Source organism: Bufo gargarizans, chromosome 2 (assembly GCF_014858855.1).
Source record: "Bufo gargarizans isolate SCDJY-AF-19 chromosome 2, ASM1485885v1, whole genome shotgun sequence".
Lineage (NCBI taxonomy): Eukaryota > Metazoa > Chordata > Amphibia > Anura > Bufonidae > Bufo > Bufo gargarizans.
Window position 1 is genome coordinate 595,055,651 of NC_058081.1, and position 12,867 is coordinate 595,068,517.

The 12,867-nt window shown below is 45.6% G+C and overlaps 1 protein-coding gene across 5 annotated transcripts in view; it reads left to right on the forward strand.

The window, feature by feature from the left end:
* The window catches only part of NADK (NAD kinase), an 81,770-nt gene that overhangs the window by 21,248 nt on the left and 47,655 nt on the right, over positions 1-12,867 (forward strand). The window lies entirely within an intron of this gene.

Genomic DNA, 12,867 nt, shown 5'->3' on the forward strand with positions numbered 1-12,867 from the left:
TTTGTAACCCCTCCAGCCCTATTGTACTATGCATTCTGTATTAGGAATGCCATTATTTTCCCTTATAGCCATGTTATAAGGGAAAAAAATAATGATCAGGCCCCCATCCCGATCGTCTCCTAGCAACCGTGCGTGAAAATCGCAGCGCATCCGCACTTGATTGCGGATGCTTGCGATTTTCACGCAACCCCATTCATTTCTATGGGGCCTACGTTACGTGAAAAATGCACAAAGAGGAGCATGCTGCGATTTTCACGCAACGCACAAGTGATGTGTGTAAATCACCACTCATGTGCACAGCCCCATAGAAATGAATAAGTCCGGATTCAGTGCGGGTGCAATGCATTCAACTCGCGCATTGCACCCGCGCGGAATACTCGCCCGTGTGAAAGGGGAATAAGGGTGGTTGCACTTGGAGGCCACAGTGGAAATTGGAGACAGGTGTTGTTTCTATACGAAAAAATGATGCCTAGGCCAACCAGCAGATACACATGGACTGCCAGATGTTCCGTTCCTGAGTCACCTAAGATAGCACCTCATAGGTTCTAAAATCTGAGTAAGATAACCACTCCCATTTACAGAAGAGCAGCTCTGAAGCACAAACTTCAGCTGTAACAAGCAAAATACTGTACAGAAACATTAGCAAGTAAGTTATTTTTTGGGGGACCAAGTTCTGACTTAAAGGGGTGCACCATGAAAAATATTTTACATTTTTCAAGCCAGAACCTGGCTCTGAATAGTTTTCTGATTGCATGTAATTAGAAATGTATTATAGCCACTGAGCTATTCAATAACATGCATATGTGTAGTGCCACCTGCTGTTTGTTCTTTTCATTATTTCTTGTCCACATCACTGAGGTGGTCGCACATGCTCAGTTTAAATTTTCAACTGTTATTGTATGTTAGACATTGTGGCAGTTACAGGGAAAGGACTATAGCAGACAGGACATGCCCTCTGAGAAAGGACACGCTCCTGAGCTGCCTGCCTGAAATAAATCTAGAGCAATGAATGAGGAGATCCCTGGATCCATGTGAGGTACAGGGCTGGTTCTAGCTTTGTTAGAAGGAGATCTTCATGTACTATATGATGTCTGATTTTTCATCAGTCATAGGATAACCCCTTTAATAGGGAAGTTGTGCCTACAAAGGTCGTTGTTTTGAGTACAGTAATGTTTTTAGAAGCATCCTGTACTATTATAACCCCAACTTTCTAAACCCTTATTTACAACTTCAGAAGGAGGCAAAATCCTCTATTTGCAGCTTTTGCCCCTAAAACACACTTGCCTGAATTAATGAAAAGAATCTCCCCAGGTCACCATTCTAATATGAAGCAGTCAAATGAGCCGCTGTGTATATCCATCACATGGATTTCCCTGGACAAGCAGGAAGTAGCTTGTGAGCTGCTCTACTAGATATGAACTAAAGCCCACCAAAACAGAGTTTTTTGAGATGTTAAAATGGCTCACTAGTGCCACAAAATCCAAACTCTAATCCTTTCAATATGCTTGCCTCTCAGATTCTCGCTTGGTCCTCTAGACCAGGGATGGCCAACCTGTGGCTCTCCAGCTGTTGTAAAACTACAACTCCCACCATGCCCAGCTGTAGTCTGATGGCTGTAGGCAGTCTGGGAGTTGTAGTTTTGAAACAGCTGGAGAGCCTCAGGTTGGCCAGCCCGGCTCTAGACCATCCAGATGTATTGTTCATAGTGGTGAGATATGTGATTGTTATATCACCTTGGCCAGGGGAATTGATAAGTAGTGGAGTGAGTAAAGGTGGCTTTAGACAGGTAGCTGAGCAGCAGAGTGGCCCGATTATCTGGGTGTCTAAATCCACCTTAACATTGATCATCTTGTGATAGTGGCATATATCAAAGGGGGGAGATATATGAGGCAGCAAGTGAACGGCCAGATCTCGAAGTTGTGTTGAATGCAGGAAAACTGGGCAAACTTCAAAAATCTTTAGGAGTTTTTTGAGGAGCATGATGACCTTCAGGAGATCTCAAGTCTGGTTGAGAGACTGTGGGATGCGCTGGAAAAACAAGCCTAATTCACAGAGACCTTACTTCACAGGACTTCAAAGGGTTTTCTAAGATTTTTATACTGATGACCTATCCTCTGGGACCCCCGCCGCTCAGCTGTTTAAGAAGCTATCCTGAGGATCGCTCATCAGTATAATAAATTGCAGAAAACCCCTCGGATCTGTCCTCTTAGTGCCACATACCACAGGACCTCTTCAGAGGTCTTGAGAAGTCCATGTCCCAAAGAATCAGAGATGTTGTGGTGGCACAAGGGGGGTTTAAACAATATTGGGCAGGTGGTTTTAGGGTACTTTCACACTAGCGTTTTTCTTTTCCGGCGCTGAGTTCCGTCCTAGGGGCTCAAATCCGGAAAAGAACTGATCAGTTTTATCCTAATGCATTCTGAATGGAGAGTCAGTCCTTCAGGATGCATCAGGATGTCTTCAGTTCAGTCTTTTTGACTGATCAGGCTTTTCAGAAAAACGTAGCATGCAGTATTTTTACCTCCGGCCAAAAAGCCTGAACACTTTGACTGAACGCCTGATCAGGCTTTTTTCCCATTGACTTGCATTAACGCCGGATCCGGCGCCGTGTGTTCAGTCAAAACGGATCCGGCTTTTGCATGTTAAACCCGAAAAATGTGTCCAAAAAAGTCCATAAATGGCGGATCCGTTTTTTCCAATGCATTTTTTCATTGTGATCGAAAGCCTGATCAGGATTCAAATGTAATCCGTTTTCACACGTTTTTCCGGATCCGGCGGGCAGTTCCGGTGTCGGAATTGAACGCCGGATTAAAACAACGCTAGTGTGAAAGTAGCCTTAATTTTCAGTGATTTTGTTTGTTTTTGTTTTACAATTTGTGTCAAAGGATTTTCCTTGGCCAGAAGCAGCTTCTGATCAGTGTATGAGTATCGTTTGGGGACGTCTATAGTATTATTTAAGGTTGTCGCAAAGTGGAGTTCTTCAATATTCAGAGAAAAAAAGAATAACTTACCTGCTACGGTATGTGTCATCATGGGGGTATTATTACATCTCATACCTGGGATTTTCTTTTTCACTTATATGACAATTTATTTCCTGGTTTCTACAATATAAAAAAATGATTCAGCTCTGCTTTTTCCTTATGCAAATGAATATTTCCGCCTAGGTGTATTCACACCAAACCCGCTGTGAGAAGTAGAGCGGTGTATGAATGGCAGGAAAGTAGCCTTACAGGTTATAGGTACTAGATTTCTGGTTTTGGTGATCCAGGAAGTTACTAGGATTGCCCAATGTGGAGTCGGGAGGGAATTTTTGCTTCTTGCTAAGATTGGGAAAATTGGCTTCTAGCTTAGCAGGTTTTTTGTCCTTCCTTATTTTTCAGGCTTACTAATTTAATGTATTGCAATATTAATATTTAGTTGTAGCCCAAATGAAGGCCTCAAGCACATGACCATTGTTTTGGTCCGCATCCGAGCCGCAGTTTTTGCGGCTTGGATGCGGACCCATTCACTTCAATGCGGCTGCAAAAGATGTGGACAGCACTCAGTGGGCTGTCCGCATCTGTTGCTCCGTTCTGTCGTCCGCAAATAAAATATAACCGGTCCTGTTCTTGTCCGTTTTGTGGACAAGAATAGGCAGTTATATCAATAGCTGTCCGTGCTGTTCCGCAAATTGCTGAATACACAGGGATGCCATCTGTGTTTTGCGGACTGCAAAACACACAACAGTCTAGTGCATGAGGCCTAAATTGAATAAAACTTACTTAGAGAACTAAACCTATGATTGAAATTTTTATAAGATGTCCCTAATGCCCTGATAAGTTTTTCTATTGTACTTTATTAATAATTCCCTGTGCGCTTAAAGGGAACCAGTCACCTCCAAAAACCATCCCAAGCCGCCAGCAGCGCGTTTCCGACAATAATTTTCTTCCTGAAGGCAGATGCGGCAAAAGCTCTGAAAACGTTCCTTTATCCCCTGCCGGCGCACTTCTCTAGTCAGGCTTGAAGTCAAGGGGGCAGCGGTCTCCTTGCTTCAAGTCATGGTAACCACGCCCCCTTATCTGCCCCTTCGCTGTGACTGACGGCGCTTATGCAGAGAGTTCGGCAAAGCCATGCAAACTGCCGGCTGTCAGTCACAGCGAAGGGGCAGGGAAGGGGGCATGGTTATCTGGACTTGAAGCAAGGAGACCGCTGCCCCCTTGACTTCAAGCATGACTAGAGAAGTGCGCCGGCAGGGGATAAAGGAACGTTTTCAGAGCCTTAGCCACATCAGCCTTCAGGAAGAAAATTATCGTCAGAAACACGCTGCTGGCGGCTTGGGATGGTTTTTGGAGGTGACAGGTTCCCTTTAAATGCAGTTCTCCCTACACCGCTGACAGCTCATCGGTGTACGGAGTACGGACTGTAGATTTTATGAATGAGAAAGTATTGGTGAGATTTGTCGGATCTCTTTTGCTTTGCTACGCTGCATAAAAATCTGCGTGGAAAAACCATGCCTAATCCGCAATGCCCTAACCTGCGCATATTGCTGCTCCTGCCTGTGCCCCTCAGAGGTTTTTTAACTCCTGGCATAGGACATGGGTACCCTGTACTATGCCAGGATTGGCTGAGCGAAGCTAAGAGAACTGCATGTCAGCTCTTAGCTTATTGGAGCAGGCAGAAGCAGGAGCACGCTCTGCTCAGTTAATCCTGGCACAGTACATGGGTACAGAGTACCGATGTGCTATGCCAGGAATTAGTAAACCTCCGGGGCCCCATTTATAAACTTCACAGTGCGTACTCCGTACACCGCTGAACTGTCCCTTTTTGTCCGTCTTTTCACCAACCATTGCAATGAGCCAGTTAGCCATCCCCCTTTCGTACAAGTCACTGGCACAGAGAGGGGAACGTGGGCTCCCCGCTTTGTCGGGACAGATCCGGAAGTGACATGGAGCCTGGAATCGGAACGTCGGGGGAATACCGTATTTAGAATCAAAGTGTGTTAGGAAGTTTTGCCAATTTTCATCATCAACAGCCATGTAATTTTTTATTTCCCCGGACAACCCCTTTAAGGCCTCTTTCACACGGGCGAGTTTTCACGCGCGGATGCAATGCGTGGACCCATTCATTTCTATGGGGCTGTGCACATGAGCGGTGATTTTCACACATCACTTGTGCGCTGCGTGAAAATTGCAGCATGCTCTATATTGTGCGTTTTTCACGAAGAAGTGAATGGGGCTGCGTGAAAATCGCAAGCATCCGCAAGCAAGTGCGGATGCGGTGCGATTTTCACACATGGTTGCTAGGAGATGATCAGGATGGGGACTCTATCTTTATTATTTTCCCTTATAACATGGTTATAAGGGAAAATAATAGCATTCTTAATACAGAATGCATAGTAAAATAGGGATTGAGGGGTTAAAAAAATAAATAAATAAAATTTAACTCCCCCCATCCACTTGTTCGCGCAACCCGGCTTCTTTTCTTTTTTCAGGACCTGGGTAAAGGACCTTTGATGACATCACTGCGCTCATCACATGATCCATCACCATGGTGATGGACCATGTGACGGACCATGTGATGAGCGCAGTGATGTCACCACAGGTCCTTTTCCTCCTGTCATCAGAGAAGAAGACAGAAGAGAAGCCGGGCTGCGCAAACAAGTGAATGAAGGGAGTTAAATTTATTTTTAACCCCTCCATCCCTATTTTACTAAGCATTCTGTATGAAGAATGCTATTATTTTACACCTAACCCAAACTTGAACTTCTGTGAAGAAGTTCGGGTCTGGGTACCAAACATGACGATTTTTCTCACGCGCGTGCAAAGCGCATCAAAACGCTTTGCACTCTCTAGGAAAAATCACGCATTTTCCCGCAACGCACGAGCATCTTTTCCCGCACGTCACCCGCAACGCCCTTGTGAACCTAGCCTTAAAGCTTTGAGCCAAGTAGCGGTGACATGGCTCGACTAAAGTCCAACGCAGAGCTGTATTGTATGATATCATGGCTGCACTGTCCCTTGAACTCATTATTCGCCTGTTCTACGTATTGTCAGACCATCTAGTCAAATATTTAACTATCCTATGGCCGGGGACAAAGATTTTTCACTTGGAAAATACTCTATAATTATTAACTTTTGGGCTTAGTCTGCACAAGATCGAATTTTTTATTTTTTTTCCTTCATATTTTAATGTTAATCCGAGGTGATTCACCAGCAAAATCTGCATACGTTGAAGGGGTGAAGTCTGTGGGGCACATTCACACCTGTCTTTGTTTCCCCTTGCGCTTCCGGAGGATTAGCCTAATTTATGACAAGTTATGCGCCTCGTCATAAATTTAGCTAATCCTCCGGTAGCCGTGCCCCCGGTTGGCGTAGTTCTTAGCCAACATGTACACGTTTAGTAAATTTGCCCGCCCCTAACCTTTCCCCCATCCTGCCCAACTGTCGAAAAATTCAACACCGACCGCGCTACTTAATATTGTCACGCGGCCGATGAAACAGTTGACTATTTTTTACATCTAAAATAGTTGCAAGCCCCTTGATTATTAACCCCCTGTGCGTATTGTACTGGAATTTGCTATGGAAATGCGGTGCAAATCTGCAGCGTCTGAACTTGTCCAGGTGCGGGTTGACAAACGGAAGATTCGCAGGTCCTTTCATGTGGATTTCTGTGTATTGTCGCAACATTTCTGCTCCATAATCCACACACGAGTGTTATTTTTTTTTTTGTCGTGGGATTTCCACAGATCTCCGCCTTGCGTTGCAAAGGGTGAAGTGTGCACACAAAAAAAAAAAAATCGCACAAACAAATGACATTCTGCGGATTCCAAAATCCTCACAGCAGGTACATTACTGCACAGAAAAAAAAAGCAAAGTGTTGGTGAGATTTGTCGGATCTCGTTTGCTTTGCTACGGTGCATGAAAATCTGCGTGGAAAAATCATGCCTAATCCGCAACGTGACAGGTGCCCTAACCTTGGGCGTACTTTTTCTAGAGCCTGAAAACCCCTTTTATATAAAAGCGGTAATATTTTAGGCCTTTTATTATGTGAATACGCAGTTCCCTTTCTCTAATGGTCCTTTGTGTGTACAGGTCGGAAACCACCAGTTGTGTATCTTTTACAGACGAGATGTTGCTACACTTCCTATCATTTAGTGTGAAAAGTACCAAGTATTGTGGAAGTGGGGGCTGCAGGGATTGTGTATGACGGTTTTGTAAGACGATTTTGCGGAAGTGGCTGTAATTTCTTCTTTGTAAAAAAAAGTGAGGAAATCCTAGAAATGGAGCCGCCGGTAGCCGAGCCTTTGTGCCGTGATACATGGCATCTCCCTTTCACCCAGGCTGTTTTTCCTTTTGATTTACATGGTTATCACGCTGCGTGATTATTGGCATTTAAGCAGTGTTCTACACCCTTTAGGGTGTGTTCAGACATTGTGGGGTGAGTCCATCAAGCTTAGAACAGCATGTAGTTGTAGATAAGTAGGTGCATCGTGACCAGCCCCTGAATGGGAGGCATTCGTGGAACTGGTTGGGTGAATTAATTCTCCATTAAAGAGGTTGTGTCACTTCGGCAAGTGGCATTTATTATGTAAAGAAAGTTAATACAAAGCACTTACTAATGTACTGTGATTGTCCATGTTGCTTCCTTTGCTGGCTTGATTCATTTTTCCATCACATTATACACTGCTCGTTTCCATGGTTACAGACCACCCTGTAATACAGCAGTGGCGGCCGTGCTTGCACACTATAGGAAAAAGCGCCCACCTCTCTGGTGGCCGAGATCGTGTGGGCGCACATAGGCTGGTGCTTTTTCTTATAGTGTACAAGAAGGGCCGCCGGTGCAGGATTACAGGGTGGTCGTAACCATGGAAACAAGCGGTGTATAATGTGATGGAAAAATGAATCCAGCCAGCAAAGGAAGCAAAATGGACAATCCATTAGTAAGTGCCTTGTATTAACTTTCCCTACATGATAAATGCTATTTGCTGAAGTGACACAACCCCTTTACGGGTCCATTCACACGTCTGCAACTGTTTTGCGGTCCGCAAAAGACAGACATCGGCCATGTGCGTTCCGCGTTTTGCCGTCCGCACATGGCCAACACTATAATAGAAATGCCTTTTCTTGTCCGTGGCTGCAGACAAGAATAGGACATGTTCTTTTATTTATTTTTTGCGGGGCCGCAGAACTCTCAAGACAGTTTTATCCCAGATTTCAGAGAGATGGTTCGTTTTAGGAAAGAAAGGGGAGGGGGGGGTGAAAAGAGCTGAACTGGAGAGTAAGGCATTTTTTACTAATAAGATATATTACAGATTTTCTTGTATTCCCCTGGACTATTGATTTATGTTGGGTGAAACGGCATTGATCGTTTGAAGGTTATCTGTCTCGTGACAAACACCCTTAAAGCTTCAATCAATGTGGAGACTTATTATTCAATTCCTTCACTGTAGGCCAATTTCACACAGAGACTCCTTTTTGGGCCCACATTACCCCAAACCGTGAAGTTCTAAGGATATGAACTTGTTGAACTACACAATTATATGGTGATCTAAATTGAGTTCAGTGGAAGCCTATGAGGTCAGGACTTTATAGCCACATTTTGTCCCTAAAATGCAACCTTATTACACCTATCTGAACTAAACCTTCAGCAGGGTCTACTGCTAGTGCCCTAACCATTAGCTTGGACCGTGCAGTCCTATATCTAGAAAGCTAGCGGGAGTTGGTCATCTTGAGGGGCGGGGGAATTCGTCGAGTAATTTCTTGGATAACAAATGGCTTATTGTAATACTGGCCATGAAATAATCGCTTCCTTTCATTGTGGAACAGCGTGAACATGGATGTACTGAGGAATGTGCATACATTTTGCTGGTCTTGGCTCTTTTGCTTTCCAGCACATTTGCAGGTTTCTGTAAAACAAAATGCAGCCTGTTGTCCTACAGTAATTCCAAGCCCAGCCTGACTGCCCTCTGTACCAGGGGACTTCAATGTTTGCATCTGATGTCACATCTTACTTAAAGGGGTTGAAGACTTTGGGCAGTCCCTTTTATTTTTTTGTTAAAAGGGTTCCTCGTCAATACGCTGATGACAGGTCATCCTTGTGTTTGGACCACCAGCAATCGGCCGTAAATTGTGCCACCAGCAAGTGTGTCATTTTCCTGCAGTGCCACCACAGGGCAAATGGAGCATTACACAAGTGTCCATAGAGGCAGAGCTTGTTATGAGCTCATTTGCATCTCTTTTTTCCCGGAATTCCAGAGGAGCATGTATGGCCTAGAAGTCTCCTCACGCTGATTAAGGCACTCTCTCCCCAAGACGAGATAATACCCCCAAAGCAAGTGTCTATTTAACTCAGTGTGCCATCCATTTACTGAATAAAGGAGTCTGTCCTCCAAAGAGAGATGCTGTATGTATCCACTCTCCTCTGACTGACCTCCTAAGGCTTCACACTAGCGGCAGGCGAGTCCGGCAGGCTGTTCCGACGGGTGAACAGCCTGTCAGATCCGTCCTGCCGCTAGGTCACCCATGCCCCTGGACTGCCTCTCCGTCCCCATTGACTATAATGGGGGCAGAGCTCCAGCGGCAGCGTACGGCAAGAGGCAACCTTGCCTCCAGCCGTGCGCTGCCACCAGAACTCCGCCCCCATTATAGTCAATGTGGACGGAGTGGCGGTCCGGGGGCACACATGAACTAGCGGCAGGACAGATCCAACAGGCTGTTCACCTGGCGGAACAGCCTGCCGGACTCCCCTGCCGCTAGTGTGAAAGTACCCTAACACCTACATATTGTTATTACCCTTATTGGTCATTTTATTACTGGTCAGCTACACAATTGATGAAGTTACTTTGTATTATTTAACCCCTGTTAATGCCTTTTTTAGATCCAGTTTTTAGATGGGTTGGGTTTGACTAAGTGCATTGCTTTTGGATATTCAGTTGTCAGCATTGCACACCTCACATACGGGAAGAGACTGTAAAAAGAGAGAAACTAAAGACTCGGGGACTAGGCAACCGGTTACTACATAGGACAATTCAAGTTGGGGTTTATGCACACGAACATATATTTTTTTTTTGTTTCCGTTCAGTTTTTTACAGGTCCGTATGGGAAACCATTCACTTCAATGCGACTTGAAATAAAATATGGAAATGACTCGGTGAGCATTCTGTGTCCGCATGTCCGTTCCACAAAAAAAATAGAACATGTTCTTATTCACTTTGCAGACAAGGACAGGCATTGTTACAAAGGATCCACATAAAAAAAGGACGTCACATGGATGTTTTTGTTTTGATGACTGCAAAATACATACGGCCGTGTGCATGAGCCCTTAGACAGAACCTCTGTGATTTGACTGGAGACATCTAGGTGTTTGACGCTAATGGAAACTGTCAGAACCGTCACGCAAGTTTCAATTACGGACATTATTGTCACACTCTCCCCAATGGGGCTCACAATCTAAGTTCCCTATCAGTATGTCTTTGGAGTGTGGGAGGAAACCGGAGAACCCGGAGGAAATGCATGCAAACATGGGGAGATGCAGATGTTGTCCTTGGTCAGATTCCAACCTAGGACCCCATTGCTGCAAGGCACCAGTGCTAACCACTGAGCCACCGTGCTGCCCATACTGCCATACACCTTTTAGATGTATGTTGGCCAAACCCACCAGTTTTGGTTGGACTGGCCAACCATCTAGTGCAGGGATCGGTAACCACTGGCGCTCCAGGTGTTCTGAAACTCCATTCACTTCTATGGGAGTTAGAAGAACAGCTGAGCATGTTTGCATGCTGAGAGTTGTAGTTTTAACAGCAGCTGGAGTTCTGAAGGTTGCTGATCCCTAATCTAGTGTGTGAAGTTTTGCTGCCAGGAGATGTGCAATGTCACATCTGATTGTATGACTCAAGTGGCTACCCGTCACCTCTGATTAAGTCACACGTCACTTGAAAACATCCACTCCGGTTAGTCGTCGGGTCCCATAATCTCCAGTGCTGATGTCGATGGAACATCATCAGCGCTGCTACAACGCCCTCCACGCGGCTCCTTCCCGTCAACCACCCCAGTTTCCGCCTACTGTTCCCTTATGCTTCCCGTCGACGTGTTTGGCTTGGAACGCATGAGCGAACCGTGCTCGTCAATTGTTCTACTAAGGCACCAATCTGCTGCCTGCATCTGATCAATCCCATTCATACACTCCCCTCCTATTCTACAATGTACGGCCATATTACACAAAATCCCACTATTGTGGAACAGGGGAGGAGAGTATGGACGAGATTTATCAGATGTAGGCACGAACTGGGGTGGTTGATGTGGAGGAGCGCTGGTGACGATCCATCGACATCAGCGCTGGGGATTATGGGACCCGACGACTAAATGGAGCGAATATTTTTAAGTAAAGGCGGCAGATGTCATGTGACAGCACATCGGAGCGGGCGAACGCTACCGATTTTTAAAGGCAAGTGAATTCGAAAGTTGTACAAGGGACTACACTGGGGCAAACGAAACCAGGTTTTAGGTCTTGAATAATCCCTTTAAATGGTAGCATGCGCAATAAAGGTCCAGGTGGGTGTGACATTGGCAGCACTGGTTGGATAGTGTCAGACTGTGCAGGGAAAAACCCCTAACTGGTGACACCCATCTGGACCTTTATTGCAAACTGCTAGTAACTCATCTATAAGGCTCCTTTCACACTAGCGTTCGCTGGTCCGCTCGTGAGCTCTGTTTGAAGGAGCTCACGAGCGGACCCGAACGCAGCCGTCCAGCCCTGATGCAGTCTGAATGGAGCGGATCCGCTCAGACTGCATCAGTCTGGCGGCGTTCAGCCTCCGCTCCGCTCGCCTCCGCACGGACAGGCGGACAGCTGAACGCTGCTTGCAGCGTTCGGGTGTCCGCCTGGCCGTGCGGAGGCGTGCGGATCCGTGCGGATCCGTCCAGACTTACAATGTAAGTCAATGGGGACGGATCCGTTTGAAGATGCCACAATGTGGCTCAATCTTCAAGCGGATCCGTCCCCCATTGACTTTACATTGAAAGTCTGGACGGATCCGCACTTAGCTTTTTTTTTGCCATTTTAATGCAGACGGATCCGTTCTGAACGGAGCCTCCGTCTGCATTATTATGCGCGGATCCGTTCAGAACGGATCCGCCCGAACGCTAGTGTGAAAGTAGCCTAACTTCTAGCAGGAATAATAAAGAAACGGTACAAAAGTCAAAAGAATAAACTCTCCAGAATTGTTTTTGCATGGAGGATGGCAATAATTACTAAAACAGACATTTTAGGAGAGGTTCTCTTTTAAAAGTGTTTTCCAGGGCTAGCCAATTGATGGCCTCTCTTCAGGGTTGGTCTTCAGTGTTAGTTTGGTGGGGGGTTGTTTTTGGCCCCCTTGCGGCGCTCTCTCTTCCTTGTTCATATTTCTCGGTACACATGCAGGCCGTTTTGTAGCAGAGTTGTCCCATTCATGTAGTATTAACTTGTCCACTTGGGGGCGCATTCCCATCATGTGTCTTTACAGGTTTGTCGGGAGAACAAAGTGCAGTATAATGCCGCATGCACATGACCGTATCCATTTTGAGGTCCGCAAATCGCTAATCCACAAAATACAATTGCGGTCCGTGAGTCATCTGCATTTTAATTGCAGACTCATTGTTTTTAATCTTTTTGCAAAATGTACATACGGATGTGGAACGCACACAGATGATCTGTGTGCTTTCCACATCGATATGTCTGTTCCGCGAGACAATAGAACATATCCTATACTTGTACGGACCGCATGCGTAATTTGAGGACGTCTATAAACTCAGTGTTTGCTTCTGTAAATCCAGGTACATTCTGCAAGATAATTTACCACAATGTAGCAACCTGCCTTTTCTTCCTCCTTCGGCAACGCTTTATCCTGTTTGT